General features: G+C 39.5%; 1 long non-coding RNA gene across 4 annotated transcripts in view; it reads right to left on the reverse strand.

Annotated features, from left to right (window-relative positions):
* Nucleotides 1-3,838: 3,838 nt before the first annotated feature.
* LOC122694166 overlaps nucleotides 3,839-20,226 on the reverse strand; it is a 16,901-nt gene continuing 513 nt past the window's right edge. The window contains exons 2-6 of one of the 4 annotated variants that reach the window (XR_006341128.1): nucleotides 19,526-20,226; nucleotides 19,333-19,430; nucleotides 18,248-18,528; nucleotides 17,287-17,462; nucleotides 7,632-8,933 (exon numbers count right to left, since the gene is read on the reverse strand). The exon at nucleotides 19,526-20,226 is cut by the window's right edge and continues 93 nt beyond it. This is a non-coding gene — a long non-coding RNA (uncharacterized LOC122694166). Of the gene's footprint in view, nucleotides 4,000-7,631; nucleotides 8,934-17,286; nucleotides 17,463-18,247; nucleotides 18,529-19,332; nucleotides 19,431-19,525 lie in introns of those variants that run through there. The other 3 variants (XR_006341129.1, XR_006341127.1, XR_006341126.1) reach the window with 3 other exon arrangements.

The raw sequence follows: 20,226 nt of genomic DNA on the forward strand, positions 1-20,226 counted from the left end.
TGGGAAGAAGGCAATGGCACCCCACTCCAGTACTCTTGCCTGGGAAATCCCATGGGCAGAGGAGCCTGGTGGGCTGCAGTCCATGGGGTCGCTAAGAGTCGGACACTACTGAGCGACTTCACTTTCACTTTTCACCTTCATGCATTGGAGAAGGAAATGGCAACCCACTCCTGTTTTCTTGCCTGGAGAATCCCAGGGATGGGGGAGCCTGGTGGGCTGCCATCTGTGGGGTCGCACAGAGTTGGATACGACTGAAGCGACTTAGCAGCAGCAGCAGCAGCAGCAGCAGCAGCATGTATGGATGTGAGAATTGGACTATAAAGAAAGCTGAGCACTGAAGAATTAATGCTTTTGAACTGTGGTGTTGGAGAAGACTCTTGAGAGTCCCTGGGACTGCAAGGACATCCAACCAGTCCATCCTAAAGGAGATCAGTCCTGGGTGTTCATTGGAAGGACTGATGCTGAAGCTGAAACTCCAATACTTTGGCCACCTGATGCGAAGAGCTGACTCATTTGAAAAGACCCTGATGCTGGGAAAGATTGAGGGTAGGAGGAGAAGGGGATGACAGAGGATAAGATGGTTGGATGGCATCACTGACTCAATGGACATGGGTTTGGGTGGACTCCGGTAGTTGGTGATGAACAGGGAGGCCTGGCGTTTTGCGGTTCATGGGATGGCAAACAGTTGGACACAACTGAGTGACTGACCTGAACTGAATGAACATTGGGGTGCATGTATCTTTTTAGATTAGTGTTTTCTCCAGGTATATGTCCAGGAGTGGGGTTGTTGGATCATATGGTAACTGTGCTGTGCTGTGCTTAGTCGCTTAGTCATGTCCAACTCTTTGCGACCCCATGGACTGTAGCTCACCAGGCTCCTCTGTTCATGAGGATTCTCCAGACAAGAATACTGGAGTGGGTTGCCATGCCCTCCAGGGGATCTTCCCAACTGTAGGATTAAACCCAGGTCTGCCACACTGCAGGCAGATTCTTTAACATCTGAGCCACCAGGGAAGGCTACGGTAACTCTACTTTTAGTTTTATAATGAGCTTCCATTGGAGAAGGAAATGGCAACCCACTCCAGTATTCTTGTCCGGGAAATCCAATGGACAGAGGAGCTTGGTGGGCTACAGTCCATGGGGTTGCAAAACAGTGGGACACAACTTAGCAACTAAGCAACAACAATGAACCTCCATACTGTTCTCCATAGTGTCTGTACCAATTTACATTCCCACTAGCACTATAGGAGGGTTCCCTGAAAAAATAATATTTTAAGAAAAGACTGTTCAACTCTACTGAGCGTTGCTGAGGAAAGACCATTGGTGAGATGAGCAGAACTACCAAGGAGCACTGAAGTTGGCAGCCAGAATGAGGGTTGTAAAGCCAGTACAGGTAAGGTCAAAGTGACATCTAGCATGCTCAGTTCTTTCAAGAAGTCAGGCTGTAAAAAGGAAGAGAAAGATAGGCCTGTGACTACACAGGGGAACATGGGGCTAAAGAATAGCTTAAGTATTTGCATACTTAAATATTGATAAGAAGGAGCTGGTAAAGATGAAGATGTTGAAACTACAAGTTAAATAAGGAGGGATAAAATTCAGGTGGAGGATATGACATTTCAAATGTTTCATCTGGTGACAGGGGAGGAAAGAAAGGAAAGGATGGACGTAGATGCAGGAAGATTTGTAAACTGGGTTGAAGTTGATGGAAATCCCATATGATGGTTTCTCTTTTTATGTGCATAATACAGGGGTTAAGTTCACATGCTGATAATAAAGAGGCAGAGGAGGAAGGGCTTGAAGATTTAAGGGTAATGAATTAAGTTTAGAATAGCTCTCCTGGGAAATAGGGAAGCAAATTGAGTGGGAAAACGTGGCAAGATTGCTGAGTACTGTGGAGAGCCAAGTGGAATGTGTGAGCATGAATTTACAGTTGTACCATTTGAGTTTAGATTTAGGGGAGAAGAATCATGGGGCTTATCTAGAGTTGGAGCCTTTCCAGGTAAATGCAGCCAATAAGCAAAGGGTCAAGGGATCAGGATATTAACCTGATAGTAATCGAAATATGGAAGCAAGGAATCTAATCTAAGCAGGACGGTGCGGGGTGTGAAAAGAGCTGGAGACTGATATATCAGGACAAAGAAAAGAGGTCAATGGCCTGGAGATCAAATGAGGTGGAAGAACAGTCACAGCCCAGAAAGGAGGAGGTGACAGACATTGGGGTGATCCCCAAGACGCCCACCTCTTGGTGTGCGTATCTTCTAAGTGATTCTCTTCCCTTGAGTGTAGACAGGACCTGTGGCTGGCTCCCAAATAGTAGAGTACAGCAAAGGTGATGGGACGTACCTGATTGCATGTACGTGATTACAATACACAAGACTGTAATGGTCCTTTGGGGGAGGACAGTCTGTCTCCCTTGCTGGCTTTGAAGAAATAGCTGCCATGTTGTGAGCTGATCTATGTCAAGGTCCATGTAATAAACAACCGAAGAGGACCTCTGGCCAGTAGTCAACAAGAAACTGAAGCTTTCGCTCCATGTGCCTGTAAGAAACTTAAAGTTGCCAGCAACTATATGTGCCACAAAGTGGCTCCTTCCCCAGTTTTGCCTTAGTTGGGACCGGAGCCCTGGTCAACACACCTTGATAGTGGTGCTGAGAGACTCTGAAGCTGAGCCTGTATTCCTAACTCATAGAAGCCATAAAACTCATGAATGTGTTTTAAGCTGCCCAGTTTGTGATGATACTGTTACAAAGCATGTATAATTAATAGAGAAGATGTGGTCAGAAAACCAGAAGTGATGACAAGCACAGGGAGTTATTTTAGGAGGAGGTGACAAGGGTGACCTGAAGAAAGGGGTCAGTGGAAATAAGAACAATTTAGAAAAATGGGTTGTGTTTTCTCTTCCACAAGGACACACATGTTGAACTTCAGACTTTAAAGAAACATGATAATAGCAGATACTGGGAACTCTCTTATTGCTGTTGTTTACTCACTGTCATGTCCAACTCTTTTGCAACCCCATGGACTGTAGCCCACCAGACTCCATGGGATTTTCCAGGCAAGAATACTGGAGTGGGTTGCCATTTCCTTCTCCAGGGGATCTTCCCAACCCTTCCAGACTTGGGATTGAACCTGAGTCTCCTGCATTGGCAGGAGAGTTCTTTACCACTGAGCCACCAGGAAAGCCCATTGAGAACTCTTAGCAGTGTATATACAGAAAGATTCAGTCTCAGAAGATAAGCATAGCACTCAGACATCCGTGTTTAAGACATGACAATCACAGCCCAGCTCTTCTGGAATCATCACGGTGAACTCAGTGAGCGTCATCTTTGGGTACATCTGTGTTTGGACCACAGCTCTGTGGTTGACCTTCTACAAGGCCATGAGAAATTTTCTTCACCTCACTGAGTTTTTGGTTTTCACATGTAAAATGTATTCATTGAAGAGTTGCTAGGATGATGAAATGAGATGATAGATGCAAAACACTGCTCGTTGCCCCTAGCATAAAGGGCGGGCTCGAATATAGCTCTTTCCTGTGTTTCACAGAAGAAACTTCCGTTTCCCAAAAATAATTGATCAAATGGGATTCAAAGACTGGAGGGAAATGTCACATAGGCAATCAAAGAGAGGAAGTTCTTAGAAGAATTTATACAAAAAAATAAAAATAGCCATTCATCTATATAATAAAAGAGCACCAAAGGAACTGAGAAATCCACTATGTTCCAGCAGAGATGAAGAAAGAGGAAAATCCTAGTTTTAAAAGAAATGAGATAAGGCTGAATTACAAACTTTTAGGACGTAACACTGAATTTCAGAAATATGATCTCATCCCTCCCCTCTCCCTCCCCGAGGAGACACTAAATCAATGTCCATGCCTCACAAGATCAGTACAGTCTTGAAAGTTTCTTTTCCTATCTGTGAGTGAAGACTTTATTTTAGGACTATCATCCGGTGTCGTGCTGGCCTTTGGGTTGGTCTCACACGCTGAGCCTCTCACTTTTTCTGGAGGAAAATAAGACATTCTTTCTCAGGTGCTTGCTTATTAATCATGTTAAGTCATTCTTTAAATGCAATAAACAATGCACATGTGGTAATTAGGACAGAATTATTTTTCAAGGGAAAATAAAGTCTGGCTTAATATGTTTTGGATTCATGTTTCCAAGAATATAACCACAATTCTCTGCCCCTTTACCAAAAAGAAAAAAAAAATCATCTGTTTTAAAGGATATGGAATCCTGACACTGGAGTTCATTTACACTGGTTAACTACCCAGATATATTTCAAGAACTAGTTGATATTTGAGAATATATTTTCAGATATTTTAAATAGAAAAATCATATTTTATTTAAGGTAAACAAACCAAAACATCAAAACTCTTTTGGAAACTAAAGTCTTATGAAATACAAATAGATTTTAAAATTAGAAATCTTTGTCTTATATCCAACATTCTAAATTTATACATGTAAAAATATCTGTAATGTCTATAAATGCCCAGGTGTTTACAACTATTAATAAATGAAAATGTTTGCAGAATTTCATGCCCTTGAGCAGGGCATAAAATTTAGATGTATTTCTAATAAAGAACTGAAGAATTTCCTTACAAGTAAGCCACCCATTTTGAAAATAAAAGGATGCATGCAATTCATGGAATTTTGAATAACACAGAATTTGTGGTCTCAAACCACACCACACAATAACTTTTTAACTATTTCAGATTCTATCAAATCAGATATGTTGTTGCCTTAGATGTAATGATTTCTTTGGCCCTAAATTGTAAACGCTGTTTTTGTTTGAGTCTGTCAGAACATTCTTTCACAAATATCAGTCCCCTTCCAGACCATAAGACTACTGAAAATTCACATTTTAAACTACATGATAAAGTTTTGTAATGTAGTATTTCCTCCAGGACAATTATTTATAAGATAAAGTTTCAAATGTTTATTTGAAAATGTTTAAATAATCATACATTTAGGTTTGATCTAACTAAACTCATATTGTTCTCATCTCTCACATTTTCAAAGAAATGTTTGCCAGATTGTAAAATTGCCAAAATTGTAAACAATTCAGTATCTTTGAAGATTAATTCTGCATCTTGATTAAGGTAGCCTGTTTTGAATAAATAAGTCCTTGTATTTGTACATTACTCAAATTAAGCACATTCAGAAATAGAGCATGGTTTCATTCAATCATTAGTAAACATCCATTTGCATATGTTGTTTTGGTGGCTTGGTTGCCAAACATTCTGCTAAATGATAAATAGGTACTCACTGAGGAATTAAACTTTCCTACAGGGTGGTCTTGATTTGAGGCAAAGCCAGAAAATTAATCCTTAGTTTCCAAAACACCTAACGCATACAAAAGTAATTAATTCTATAGCTGTGTGGGCTTTCAATTCTGTGAATTTATAATGTCTTCCATATTTTATTAATTGTTTACATAGTTAAGGTATTATTATACTTTCTCACATCATTTATATAGAGTTGAGATACAAATGAGTTAATTTACTTGATGTAATCATTAATTACTGAATCATCTCAGTTGTGATCGCTCTGTTTATGAGGTAATTTCATGATGCAGACTGTTTTCCATTATTTTATAATTAAGCACCATTTCTGCACACCCTTTGGTCCCATTAGCTCACCCTTCCATTCCATTGAAAGAAAATATATCAGCAAATTACACCATGGCAGCTGATTCAGGTACTAGAAGAAATTGACATTTACTAATGAAAAAAAACCTAGCATGAACTATAAAAATAACAGTTTAAGTCACCACCATTAAACAAGGCTATTTTTTAAGAATAAATTTGAATTGATGAGATTCAATTTCATTGGACAGAACTCCCAGCATCATGAGAAATGAACACGAGTGATTCCTGCGGCAGGCACCCTGGGAATGTCCACCTCAGTTCAGCCCTCTCACTGACACAGACTCCAGTCATTATGCAGATTGCAAATCAGTGTCGGGGATCCTCAATGTGCTCGATGTGAGAGACAGGGCTAGTCATAGCCCCTGCAACTGTGGCCGGCACAGTGAATGTTGGAGATAGAATCCATCTGATCCAGACACGATTCCATCACTCCATTTATGATTCAGATATGATTAAGGACCAGTTGCAGATATTGAGTAAAGACCAACTATCTGTATGGAAACTCATGTAAATGCCACCAGCTAAATTGATGCTTGCTGCACTTAGGAAATTTCTCTCTAGCAATAAAATTTGATTCAGTTGAATTGAATAAGTAAATATAAAAATGTAAAGTATAATGAATATGGTATAATTTAGTCTTTAAAAGTTATTTTATAATGAATTACATTTAGCTAAATAATCATAATGAATTATGAATAAATCAAACATAAATGGAATAGAATTCCAAGTAATTATAATCATAAGGGGAACTGAAACCCCAAAAGGTTGACTGAAAAGAGGAAATCAAACAGGAAGTATGGGTGGAAGGGCTTTGTGTTCTTATTAGCCTTTCCATATTGCTTTATTTAAAAAGTTGTATGGATATTTCTTTTCTTTAAAAAGCAAAATGTTTCACTTAAGATGTCAGTAAATTTATTATGATGAGTAAGCTTATTAAGATGTTACAATATATATTTCTTGGTAGATTTTTATTAAACATGAACCTAAATAAAACATATAGATGAAAATAAAAAATTATAAAATTATAATTCAATTTCATATGAGTTAATGAATTAAATCATAGCTATTTACATATACATAATAATTTGAAGAAAAATATTATGGGAAGGAAGCTTGAAATGGCAACACAACCAAGGCAAACAATATACTTGTTTGGCAAATTTATAAACAATACATTTTAAAATGTAACTTTTTTCACCACACCAAAAAAAAAAGGCCACAAAAAGGTAACAATGTGAGGAGATGAATGTGTTAACTTCATTGTAGCAATTACTTCACAGTGCATATATATTAATATATACATGAAACTATCACGTCACACCTTAATATCTACAGAATTTTTGTTAATTTCTACTTCAATAAAGCTAGGGGAAAAAATGTAACTTTGCTGTCTTCCAAAAGTCACTGCCCCCTTATCCTGTATTCCTTCCCTGGGTTTCTTGCCCTAAAGTCAATACTCCTGGGGATGGCCTTGAGATACCACATTGCCATTGTTGATGTGGTCAAAGACACGGGGATTTTTCTTTATTTATAAATAGTCTGCCAGTTTTATTGAGATATAATTGACAGACAGAACTGTGTAAGTTTAAGGTATACAGTGTAATGATTTGATTTACATATATTGTGAAATGTTAAGATGTTCTGTTTCTTAAAAGCTTAGGTGTTATTGCTATGAAAATAATCCTGCCATCTGCCTCTGTATCAGCAGCTCATCCCTCATTTCCCATAAGTGTTAAACCAACATCTTATAACTTTGTCTACCTCAAGATGAATTCTATTTTAGAAAGGTTCAAGCACTTATAAAGTGAAAGTGAAAGTCACTCAGTCATGTCTGACTCTTTGCAACCCTATGGACTACAGAGTCCATGGAATACTAGGCCAGAATACTGGAGTGGGTAGCCTTTCCCTTCTCCAGCCGATCTTCCCAACTCAAGGACCGAACCCAAGTCTCCTGCATTGCAAGTGGATTCTTCACCAGCTGAGCCAAAAGGGAAGCCCAAGAGTACTGGAGTAGGTAGCCTATCACTTCTCCAGCAGATCTTCCCAACCCAGGAATTGAACCAGGGTCTCCTCCATTGCAGGTGAATTCTTTACCAACTGAGCCAAAATAGAAAGTAAGTAACAGTCAGGTAAAGCAGGGACCAGATGATAAACATTCTTGTATATCTTTGCTCTAAAATTTGGATTGTATTCTGAATTCACTAAGAATCCACTAAAGAATTTTAAGCAGGGAAATCATATAAAATGATTTGGGGTACACAAAAATCTATTTAGTGGTAGTGCATATAGAAGGGTCAAGTTAAGGGAAAAAAATTAAAGGCGTGGAAACCTTAAGAAGTTGCTGCAGTAAAGCTGGTAAGAAATGTAAGTCCCTAATACTGGACCTAGGCAATGACTGTCAATAACTCACTGACTGTCAAAACCACTACATGAGAGGTTATAGGGGTTTGTTAATGGATAATTTGTATTATAACACACTAAGCCACTGAAAAATCTTATCGTTACAAAAAGAGAAACAACCACATATTGTATGTCCCCCAATATGGTAACATAAGAGCCATCTGTGGATCATTCTTACAAAGATTCTAATGAAGCTTCTAGATCTAAATGTGAGTTTAGGGAAGTTCTGTTTATCAAGGCAGGAGGTACAGGTGGGTGGAAGAGATACAGGAGTGAAGAAGGCAAGTTTAGTTTGGAGTATACTGAGATAAAGGTGAATATTCACATGCAAATGTTCAATAGGTATAGTAAGCAGAGAAGAGGCTCAAGGATATAATCTGGAGTATAAAACCATGTAAAGAGACAGAGAGAGAAAGTGAAGACTCAGGAGTAATATCCAGATAAATAAGGGAAAAAGCAGTTGAGGCTGGAATACCTGAAACAAGAAAAGAGGGAAAGGGTGTCAGGAAAAGGGATTGGTCAGTAGTGTGAATAAAGAATTAAATGTGGACTTCTCTGGTGGTTCAGTGGTTAAGAATCCACCTGCCAATGCAGGAGACACAGGCTTGATCCCTGGTCTGGGAAGATGCCACATGCTGCGGGGCAACGAAGCCCATGTCTCCAACTACTGAAGCCTGCACGTCCTTGAGCCCGTGCTCTGGAACGAGAGAAGCCGTGGCAATGAGAGGCCCACACACTGCAACTTGAGAGTTGCCCCCACTCTCTGCAACTAGAGAAAATCCATATGCAGCAACCAAGACCCAGCACAGCCAACAATAAATAAATAAATAACATTTAAAAAAAAAATCCTGCAACCAATCCTTTGGTTCTCCCAAGACAGGTACCCCTGCAAAAAAAAAAAAAAAAAGAATTAAATATAAGTTTTAGACAAAAAATAATCTTTAGCTTTAATACTAAACAGCAACTGGTGCCAGGTTAAGATTACAAACTGAGCATATGATTTTATCTTCTCTTGTTTCTTGGATCCTATGAAAAGAAGAATAGACCAATTTAAAGGGGAAGGGTAAACAGAAAGCAGTGAAAAGAACTGGAGGAAGTTCATCAAAGAACGAACTCTTGCAATGCAGTTCTAGGGGGTGGAAAGTGAGAGGAGGAGGGGAGCTCAATAAATGAGCTAGGAAAAGACACTGCCCAGAATAACTATGGAGGGGCCGCAGTCAAGGAGGGAACCATTCTGCCTCTCAGTGGAGGGAGGGTTATAGACTCAGGATGACAGGTGTGATAGGCAGTAGGGTACAACACGGGGCTGAAAACAGGAGCACTTATTAAAAGCCTGCTGCTGATTTCCCCATCCTTATATTCAGAATACACAGTGGCCAGGTGTTAGCCTCTGGGCAAAAAAAAGTAGGAGAAGGGCTTGCTGTGTGTTTTCTAAATAAATTTAGCACACTGTCTAGTGTAAACAAAAGAACTAACTGTTGCTGATGGAGTACAAGGAGAAAAACATTCTGAGAGTCAGGGTTCCCCAGAGTAATAGCAGAGGAGGGAAGAAGGCCTGGGTAGAGCTCTTGAAACAGAAGGTGGTGGACAGAGCTGAAAGAGCTTGATATAAGAGGAAACATGAATGCAATTCATTAACATCACTACTCACAACGAAGGGCAAAGATGGAAAAAAAACCCTGAAATAAACACCTGCCAGTTACTTTGTGAGGGTATAGATTACATGAAGCAGTAGGTCTAGGGAGGCAGAGCAACATGGTCACTGGCTGACCATAAGAAACTGAAAAGAAATAAAAACAGTCACCAAGTGTAGGTTATATTTTAAAGAAACTGAATTGGTTATCAAAAATCTCACCAAAAAAAAGATAAGACTTCTTCTAGATCATCTAACTAAGATGGAGTAGGAGGGACCATTTAGAACACCCTTCCTGAAACAACTAAACAGTTAATGTTATATTACTATAACAATGAGGACCCAAAAAATAGAGAAAAGCTTTCAGGCACTGCATATCAACTTACTAAGCAGGGGACACTGGTCCCTGAGAGAAGGAAAACAAATAATATGAGCCCCATGACAGTTCCAGCTGACTGCCCAGACAGATTTTCCAGACTGCGGTGCAAAGAAGGGGAATCCAAACAGAGCCAGGCAGTAACCTCGAGCTGAGGAAAGACGCACGGAGTCTGGAGCGGCCAGGAGCTGGAGTTCAAAAAGCAGAGTCCTGGGGAGAAGACAGCTGTACAGAAAAACAGCTGTGGAGATCCACAGGGGATACGCCCTCAAGGTTTCATATGTAGTAGCATATGCCTACAGAGAAGTTACCTGAGGAAAAGGAAAGAACCACTTAAAAGGAACTGATACTCAGAACTCAGACAGGTCCAAGAATAGTGCGTGTTCCAAGCAGCCAGAGGGAAAACACAACTCAAGGAAAATCAGGCAGGGTATTTACAGTCGTATTACCTCAGGAGTGGAAGAAATTAGCCTTAGATTAAAGGTGGTTCTGGTTTCACCTAACAAGATTTAACAGGAGGTTTGAAAAGACAAAACTGTTACCAAGTGACTTAAAACCAAACTTCAGAGCAAAGTTCAAGAATTTTTATATGGATGTAGTACTAAGCATCTAACAAGGTAAAAATCACAAGGTTTGGAAGTTAACAACAAAAAAATTGTCAGGCTTACAAAGAAGTAGGCAAATACAAGCCATAGAAGGAGAAAAAACAATGAATAAACACAGTTCCAGAATTTGCATGGATGACAGAATTGTCAGATTAGGACATTAAAACAGTTACTATAATTATATTCCTTATGTTCAAGAATATAGGGGAAAGATTAAGTGAGTATAGTGCATATTTGAAAGATTTTTTTAAAGACCCAAATCAAACTTTTCAAGATGAAAAATGGGATGACTGAACTAGAAAATACCCAAGATGAGATAGCAGCAGATTAGATACTGCAGAAATAAAGATTAGTGAACTTGAGGATGTAGAAACCAAAATGAAATATAGAGAAAGTAGAGACTAAAAAAAAAAGAGAGAGAGAGAAATTAAGAGTGTCAGTGGGCCATGGGATGCTTTAAAGATGCCTGATAAGATATATTTTTAGAGTCCCCAGAGGAGAGGAGATACTAAAGACATAATGGCCAGAAATGTTTCACATTTGATGAAATCCAAGAAGCTCAACAAGTCCCAAGTACAAGAAACATGAAGAAAATTATGTAAAGGTGTAACAGAATTAAGAAGATTATATTCACTGATAAGGGGAAAACCAGAGAATTAAAACAGATTATAAACAAAAAAACAAAATAAGGATGATAACAAGTTCTCTTTGGAAAAATATAGTTAAGGCAATAGAGCAACATCTTTAAAGTACTTAGGGGAAAAAAAAACAGCCCTGTCAACTTAAAGTTCTATACCCAGCACAAATGTCTCTCAAAAAACCAAAGGCAAAATACTTTGTCAGACCAAAGCTGAGTCACCACATTCAGACTCTAACTATAAGAACTGTCAACACATGTTCTTCAGTCAAAATGAAAATCATAGCACAGAGAAATATGTATCTGTACTAAGGAATGAAGAATATCAGAAATTATAATTATGTGGATAAATATGAAAGACTTTTATCCCAATTTTTAAATCTGACAAAAAAAATCTGTCTAAACAGCAATACACACCAAGGTTTATAACATATGTGGAGAATATGTACAAAGTCTAGGAGAGGAAAATATAAGTATACTGCTAAGGCTTTTATAGTATCCATGACATGGTATTATATTAACTGAAGATACACTATGATAAGCTAGAACTACTCCAAACTCTAAAGCAACCATCAAAAAAAGTAAAAGGTATAGCTAATAAGCCAAAGACAGAGAAAAATGGAATAAATCAAAATATCCAATCCAAAAGAATTTTAAAAGAACCAAAAAATAGAAGGGACAAATAAGCAAACTGGTGACAAATCTTAAACCCAACTGGATCAGTAATCACATCCAATGAAAAGGGTCTAAACACCTCAATGAAAAATCAAAGGTTATCACAGTGACAGAAACAAACAAAACTCAACTATACACTTCCTCCAATAGATGCATTTTAAATATAAAGACAGAAATAAACCAAAAGTAAAAGGATGGGAGGAAAGTCTGTTAACACTAATCAAAAGAAAGAGTGGCTATATTAATAACAAAGTAAATTTTGTAGCAAAGATTATCACCAAGGATAAAAGAAGATATTTCATAATGACAAAAGGAAAAATTCATGAGGAATACATAACTGTCCTACACGCGTATATGCTCAGTTAACGAAGTTTCAAAATGCGTGAAACAAAGACTGATAGAACTCCAAGAAGAAATAGAAAAATACATAATATATTCAGAGCTATCTCAGTAACTGATAGAACAAGCGGCTGAAAAATCAACCAAAAACAGAAAACTGAACACTAACAAAACAACTTAACATTTATAGAACACTCTGCCCAACAACAGCAAAGTATGTATTTTCTTCCATTGTACACAGAATGTATATCAAGTTAGGTCATTTTCCCATCCATAAAAAAGTCTCAAAAAGTTGTTAAAAGAATCCATTCATACAGATTATGCTCTCTGACTACAATGGAACTGAATTCGAATCAATAACATAAAGGCTTAAAAAAAAAAAAACCCCAAGTATTTGGACACTTCTAAATAAACTATACTGGTCAAGAAGAACTCAACAGGAAAATCAGAAAGTACTTTGAACTGAATGAAATTGAAAGCACATTTCAAATCTGTGGGATGTGGCTAAAATCAGTACTATGGCAAAATGTATATTGCTAATCACATACATTAGAAAAAGATGAAGGTCCCAAATTAATGACCTCAGGCTCCATCATAAGCAACTAGATAAATCAGAGCAAATTAAACCCAAAGCAAGCTAAAGAGACTAAACAATAAAGATCAGAAGGGAAACCAACTAAATTAGAAAAAAAAAACAACAGAAAAACAATTGAGAAATTTAATGAAAGCAAGAACTAGTTCTTTGATAAAATTGATAAACCTCCAGCCACACTGATCAGGAAAAAAGACAGATGACACAAATTGTCAATATTAGGAATGAGAGAAGTGACATTACTACAGGTTCTATAGAATAAAAAAATAACAAGGCAATATTATGGACAACTGTATGTCAACAGATGAAATGGACAAATTCCTTGAAAAACGTGGGCTACCCCTTCTCCAGAGCATTGTTATGGCAGAATGGCACCTATGTACCTGAGGGCTTATGTCCCAATAGAAGGCAACCAGCAAATAATAACCAACACAAGGGTTAAAAAAAATCATCCCACCTCACCCTTGCCTCAGGCAGAAACCAGCTCTGTAGTGCAATTCATGCTTCAGTAGGATCAGAATGAAGCTAGGTTCCAGTTTATATCTTCAGCTTCATCCTTACCTAGCCGTGTTCCCCTGCCTTATCCAGCTTCCCTCACTATCCTTTCCTGACAGTTCTCCTTCAGTAAATCACTTGCCATGGATCCACATCTTGAGCTCTGTTTATTGGCAACCTGACCTGAGACAGGGCACGGGAGGGAGGCTGGAAGGCAAAATGACAAGAGCAGAGACTTGCTCCTTCCTCCTTCCTTGGCGTTCCTGTCTGAATCACCCCGGTGATGACCTCTTACCTCGGGTTAAGCACTATATTGTGCCCCCCTCCAAAGATGTTAAAGACCTAACCCCCAGTACCTCTGAAGTTGGCTTTAATTGAAAAGAAGGTGTTGGCAGATGCATGAGTTAAGATGAAGTAGACTTTAATCCAACATGACTGGTGTCCTTATAAAAGGGGGAAATATAGACTCAGAGACAGACATGCTTGGAGGGAATACGATGTGAAGAAACAAGAAGAACGCCACCTACAAACCAAGCAAAGGTACACCTGAGCCTGCCAGAACCAGGAGAGAGCCCCAGAACAGAAGGAACAAACTCTGCCCTCCCTCCGATTTCAGATTGTGAGCAAATACATTTCTGTCGCTCTAAGCCACATAGACTGTGGTACTTTGCTATGGCAGCCTAGAAAATGAATGTGCCCTGTCAGTGGCAGTTCCAGTCTTGCTTTTTCCAAGAATGCCCACAATCAACTTCACGTCCCTATCCTGGAGGTTCCCACCCCAGGGTTCCTTTGTCTGCTTCCAGGTTTTGGTAATTCCAACTTCTCTTGTTCCCCAATCCCTAGGGATGGGAGGGGCTTCCTGCAATCACTATTTTACTTAAATAATCTTTCTTTTTTCAGTTTCCGAACACTCACTTAACTACTTCCTTGTATTTAATTTGCTCTGTAATAGGAAACAGCTATTATTTATTTAATAATAAATTAACATATAGAGTTTATTTCCAAGAGTTTATTTCCAAGTGATAACCGTTTCATTCGGAGGAAAAGCCAAAGTCGATAACACAGTTTGTAAAATCCTACACAATGCAGGGCTCTGGGCTGCCCCATATTGCCTGCCCTCATTTCTTCTCATTTCCTCTGTCACCCACTCTGCTCCACCTGCACTGGTCTCTCTGCTAATCCTTAAACATACCAAGCATGCTTGCTTTATGGCCTTTGACTTGCTGTTCCCTGTACGTACAGACATTCGCATGCACGTAGCCCACTCTGCTCTAATATCTATTCCCCAGTCTCTGCCTGTACCTCAGGAGACACCTTTCCTGACAACATACCCGTGGTATCCCTAGGGGAATGGTTCTAGAACCTTCGCTATCAGAATCCACATGCTGAAGTCCCTTATACAAAATGGCATCATATTTGCATATAATGCATACACATCCTCCCATATATACGTTATACTTATTATACTCACTATACTTATTATACTTATACAATGTAAACACTATGTAGTCATGTAAATAGTCATCTGTGCAAGGCTAATTCAAGTTTTGCTTTTTGGAACTTCATGGATTCTTTTTTAGTATTTTCAATGGCAGTTAATTGAACCACCAGATGCAGAACTTGTGGCTATAGAGGACTGATGTAAACAGTAAGTCCCCTACATACGAACCTTCAAGCTGTGAAGTTTCAAAGATGTGAAGGTGCATTCCATCAGCATCAGGTGTGAGTGAAACAGCAGCTTGCCCTTGGTCACCTGCTGACGACCCTTCAGCTCTACCATCTCCCACCCCTCTCCCTCCTCCAGGAACTCTTCTTGCCTGTTCACTCGATGCCAGCCCCTGTGTGACAGCCACTGGATTGTACTACTGTACTTTCCAAGGTACTGTAAGATCAAAATGTTTTCTTAAGATCAAAGACCAAAAACGGTCTCTTATCTTTTGTGTTTGTTTTTATGTATTATTTGTGTGAAAAGTATTACACTTCTATTACAGTACAGTACTACATAGCCAATTGTGTTAGCTGGGTACCTAGGCTCACTTTGTTGGACTTAAATTGGAATTACAAATGCACTCTTGGGAGGGAAATTGTTCGTATGTAGAGTCTTACTAAATAAAATTATTATTTTTCTCAGCCCCTGTACTCTTTTCCCATGACCCCCTTCCTCTACAGCACTCAGCATTTTCTAGCATGTTCTGTAACTACTTGTTATCTGCCTCCCGCAATGGAGCAGAGCACCATGAAAGGAGTTTTGCTAACTGCTTTGTCCCCAGTGTCCAGGGCAGGATCTGGCATGCGGCAGGTGCCAACTTTTGAAAACAACTGAATGACTAGAGCAAAACCCTACCAACAGCCCTATCGATGACTGTCATCAGTGAACTTGAACTATAATTGGTCTTTAATGTTTAAAGGACTTGTATTTGTTTGCCATCCTTCCTCAGAGGACTCACATTTTAGTGACAATGTCTCCTGAAATTCCTTGGCAAGGGTGCACTTTAAGTTGTGTCTTCCCTCCTGTTTTAACAATTCAAAATTTTTATAATGCAAATATTTTCTCTGTTGAAAACCTTTAAAAAGCATTAGGTCAAACAAGATTGGACCATCAGCAGCATTTATCTAGAAGTCAGCACCCACTGTACAGTAAGCCTGTACAAGACTGTGCTGGAGTGATCAAGAAGGAAATGCAATTTCTGCCCTCATGGAGTTTACAGTCACATGGATATTCAATTCCCACGTATGAAAAAACCTCGGAGAAGTAACAGTGCACAAAAGAAAACAAAGAAAATAAGTGCTGATTAGAGGAGAAGCAATGGCTGAAGTGCCGTTAGAACTAAAATTCCTAGAAAGAAAGTGAAGTCACTCAATCGTGTCCGACTCTTTTCGAGTCCATGGGCTGTAAACCTACAAGGTTCCTCCATCCATGGAATTTTCCAGGCATGAATTCTGGAGTGGGTTGCCATTTCCTTCTCCGGGGGGTCTTTCCAACCCAGGGATTGAACCTGGGTCTCCCACATTGTAGGCAGAATGCTTTACCCTCTGAGCCACCAGGGAAGTTGAGTAAAAAGCCAGAACTTAAAGAAGAAGTTCAACAAGGATAAGGTACTTGTAAAAGGAAATGACAAAATGCATGAATGAAACTTCACTAGTTTCCTGGAGTCTATAAACTATGCTGTGAGTTTGGCCTGTAGCCTCTCCTATCTTAGCTGTCTATTTTGCTATTTATTCTGCCTTCCCTTAAATGTATCATATTCTATTCTGAATTCAAAGGTTTTTTTTTTTTTTTCATTGAAATACAGTTGATTTACAATGTTTGTTGTGCTAGTTTCAGGAAAGTGACACAGCAAAGTGATTTAGTTATACATAAATATATATGTGTATATATATTTTCATTTTCTTTTCCAATAGAGGTTATTACAAGATATTGGCTATAGCTCAGGGGTGGGGTGCTTCCCAGGTGGCACTAGTGGTTAAGAGTCTGCCTGCAATGAGGAGACATAAGTGACACAGGTTCGATTCCTGGGTTGGGAATTTCCCCTGGAGGAGGGCATGGCAACCCATTCCAGTATCGTGCCCGGAGAATCCAATGGACAGAGGAACCTGGCGGGCTACAGTCCACAGGGTCACAAAGGGTCGGACAGGACTGAAGCACCTTAGCATGCACGTACCTTGTACTACACAGTAGGTCTTTGTTGTCTATTTCACATATAGAAGTGTGTATCTGTTAATCCCAAATTCCTAATTTATCCCTGCCCCCTGGTCCTCTCTGGCAACCATAAATTTGTTTTCTATGTCTGTGAGTCTATTTCTGTTTTATAAAGAAGTTCATTTGTATCATTTTTTAGACTCTACATATAAGTGATATGACATTTGTCTTTCTCTCTCTGACTTACTTCACTTAGTATGATAATCTCTAGATCCATTCAAGCTGCTGCAGATGGCAATGTTTCATTCTTTTTCCTGTACTTTAAATGGCAAGGAGGACTCACTTCACACACTCCTTCCAATTCATCCTCGGGTCCCAGCTGAAATGTCGTTTTCACAGAAAGGCTCCTTCCAGCCACTTAATCTGAAATAAATGTGCCTTGTTATTCTCCATCTTAGCATTTCTTTCATAGCCTTTACTGTAACTATTTAATCACAAGTTCATTTGTGACCTTATCATTTCTCTTCCTTACTAGATTATTGCGGATTCCGAAGTGGTGCAAGTGGAAAGGAACCCATCTGCCAATGCAGGAGATACAAGACATGGGTTCAATCTCTGGATCTAGATTATTAACTACTAGAAGCAGAATGTTTCCATTATTTTTCATTACTGGATACATATTGTGTAGTATAGTGCCTGGCACTTTATATTTGTTAAAATAGAATTAAATAGCACATATTTCTGTGAAGTCCAGAAATCCGTATATAAAACTGATTCAAATACCCCAAATAGTTCTATTTTAAACATTTACCCATTTAAACTGTGCTAACTTCTGATACATAGACAATGGTATCTACTTAACTGTATATACATACATGTATAAATGTATACATAATTCCTATATATGGTAATATTTTGAGCTTCACCTATGAAATTAATTTCGATTGGGGTCAAACATTTCATCTTTTGCAAATCACCTAATTTGTTCATGAAAATCTTGAATCCATCTGAGGTAAGGAATAGAATCTCAGATAGGACTGGGGTATGGGATTGGGATGGTCAGACATGCCACTAGACCATACAGGGTGCATAGAAAAAGAAGCCACATCATATGGCCAGGCACCAATAAACTAGGCTTGGTGAATGGAGCAGGATTTCAGCTCCCAATCCCTGCCTCAGCCGGATGCCCTGTGCTGGGTGCAACCTACATGTAGGTGGCAGTCCTTAGAGAGATAGCTCAGTGGTGGTGCAAGCAAATGGTGATCTGGCCACACTGTACAGCTCCATTCCTTGACAGACGGATTGAACTTGTCTGAAGCAGTTTGGCTGGGTAGGGGTCTTCTCACCACTTCTGATGATTCAGCTGAAGGAGATCACCCTGATGAAAAAAAAGTCCATTTCTCAGGTTCAAGTTCACAGATGGTTGGGCAGCCTCCAGGAGGGCTTTCATGGTTTACTTTCAGAAAACAGCTCAATCAATAGCTTGATTCTTAAAAAAAAAAAAAAAAAAAAAATGCTGTTGATCTGGTTATAGATGAGTTTGCTATTTCCCTCTGCAAAAAATGAATCAGAAGTTAGTTCACTTGTGTAACACTGTTTGGTGACTATTTGGAAATTCTATCAGTGGCACTGAAAATAAATGCAACTAACTCATCAGTGACCCAAATTATGGATTGGCGTGACTAACAGCAGATGGGATCAATTCTAGCTCCCAGGGATCAAGAAGGAACAACTGTGTCTCATTTCAGTAATCATTTATAAACTATCTTTAACTTAGGGTCTCAGTTTATGATATCCGCATAATTTTCTTAAAACCAAAATTAATTTACCTTTAAATGTCCTTAGTCTTTAAACACAAACCGTAAGTAAGGCCTGTTCCAAAAATTCATCACTTGGGGTGGGAGCTCAAACCATGGAAATAGAATTTTTAAAGGATTTTTTACTTTGGAAAACCAACATAACACTGGTATTTGGGAATAAAACCTTAAATAGTGAAAAGCAACCTAGACTGGGTCTCTGGTTTTTAAACACCTAATTAGACGAGATTGTGCAAATGACTTAATCTCGACAGGATTCCTTTCCAGATTCGTTTATTAAATAAGAGTTTAAAGTCTTAAAGTCTTTATAGCTCTATGATTTATTTTATATTAAAAAGTCTTCAACGGGGCAGGGAGAATGTCAGATAAAGTAGTCTGTGGGATCACAAGGAGCATTTGGGATCACAAGTATACAGAAGTCTTGTGTATACAACAGCCCCTGGGAGAAATGTTAAGTACGTCATAGGAGCACTTACAGTGAGCTCAGGACTGGATTCCACAGCCCAGCAGATTCTTCTCAGTTATTCTGTCACCTCTTTTGGGAAAAACCTAGTTCCACTAGCAAATCCAGGCCCTGGAAGAGAAAGGGGCAGAAGCCCTATCTAGCCACTGCGACCACTTTAACAATAATTGATCAGTTATCCACACCCATTGTCACGGAACTCTCACATTAACTTGACCAAGTCTGTGTTGGAAAAGCGAAGCAAATCCAAACATGGCGAACGTTCCTCCATTGCCAAAATGAGAAAACTGCCTCATCTCCTCTTCAGAACCCCTGTACCAGAAAATGAACTCCCCTTGTTAAACACTCAAGTGGGCAGAAAGCACATTTTGTGATGCAACTTCGTAGAGATTCCTTCTGATGCCGATTTGGGGGGGATCAAGTTAATGTCACGTCACCGCGCTCGATAAGGCACAGATCACTTCAGACTTTGTCCAGTTGGGGGGAGGGAAGAGGCTCCTCTATTTAGGTACACTGGGAAAGTAGCTCATCCAGCCCCTTGACGCGCGCAAACCTACTACTAATTCTTTCTCCAGGGCGGGAGAAAGATTCCTGCGGGAATCTCCCCAGGATTTTTTCTTTTTTTTTTTCTTTTTTTTTCATTTAAAACGAACGCTGATCCCAATGCCCGCTTCTCCCCCGCTCCTCCACCTGGGGTATTCCTCTGTTCTCCAGAAAGCGCCAGCGGGGCCCAGCTACGCTCCAGGGCACAGGTGGGGCCAGGGAAAGGGGCGTCCGGGCCCAGCCCGCCCAGGACCCAGGTGGGAGCAGGAGGCCCCGACACCCCACCCCGCGCACAGGCGCTTGTGCCACTTCGGGCGCGCGCAGGAGTTAGGAGAGGTGCATCTTCTCGGCACAGTCTTCAAAC

This window comes from Cervus elaphus, chromosome 5 (assembly GCF_910594005.1).
Source record: "Cervus elaphus chromosome 5, mCerEla1.1, whole genome shotgun sequence".
Taxonomy (NCBI): domain Eukaryota; kingdom Metazoa; phylum Chordata; class Mammalia; order Artiodactyla; family Cervidae; genus Cervus; species Cervus elaphus.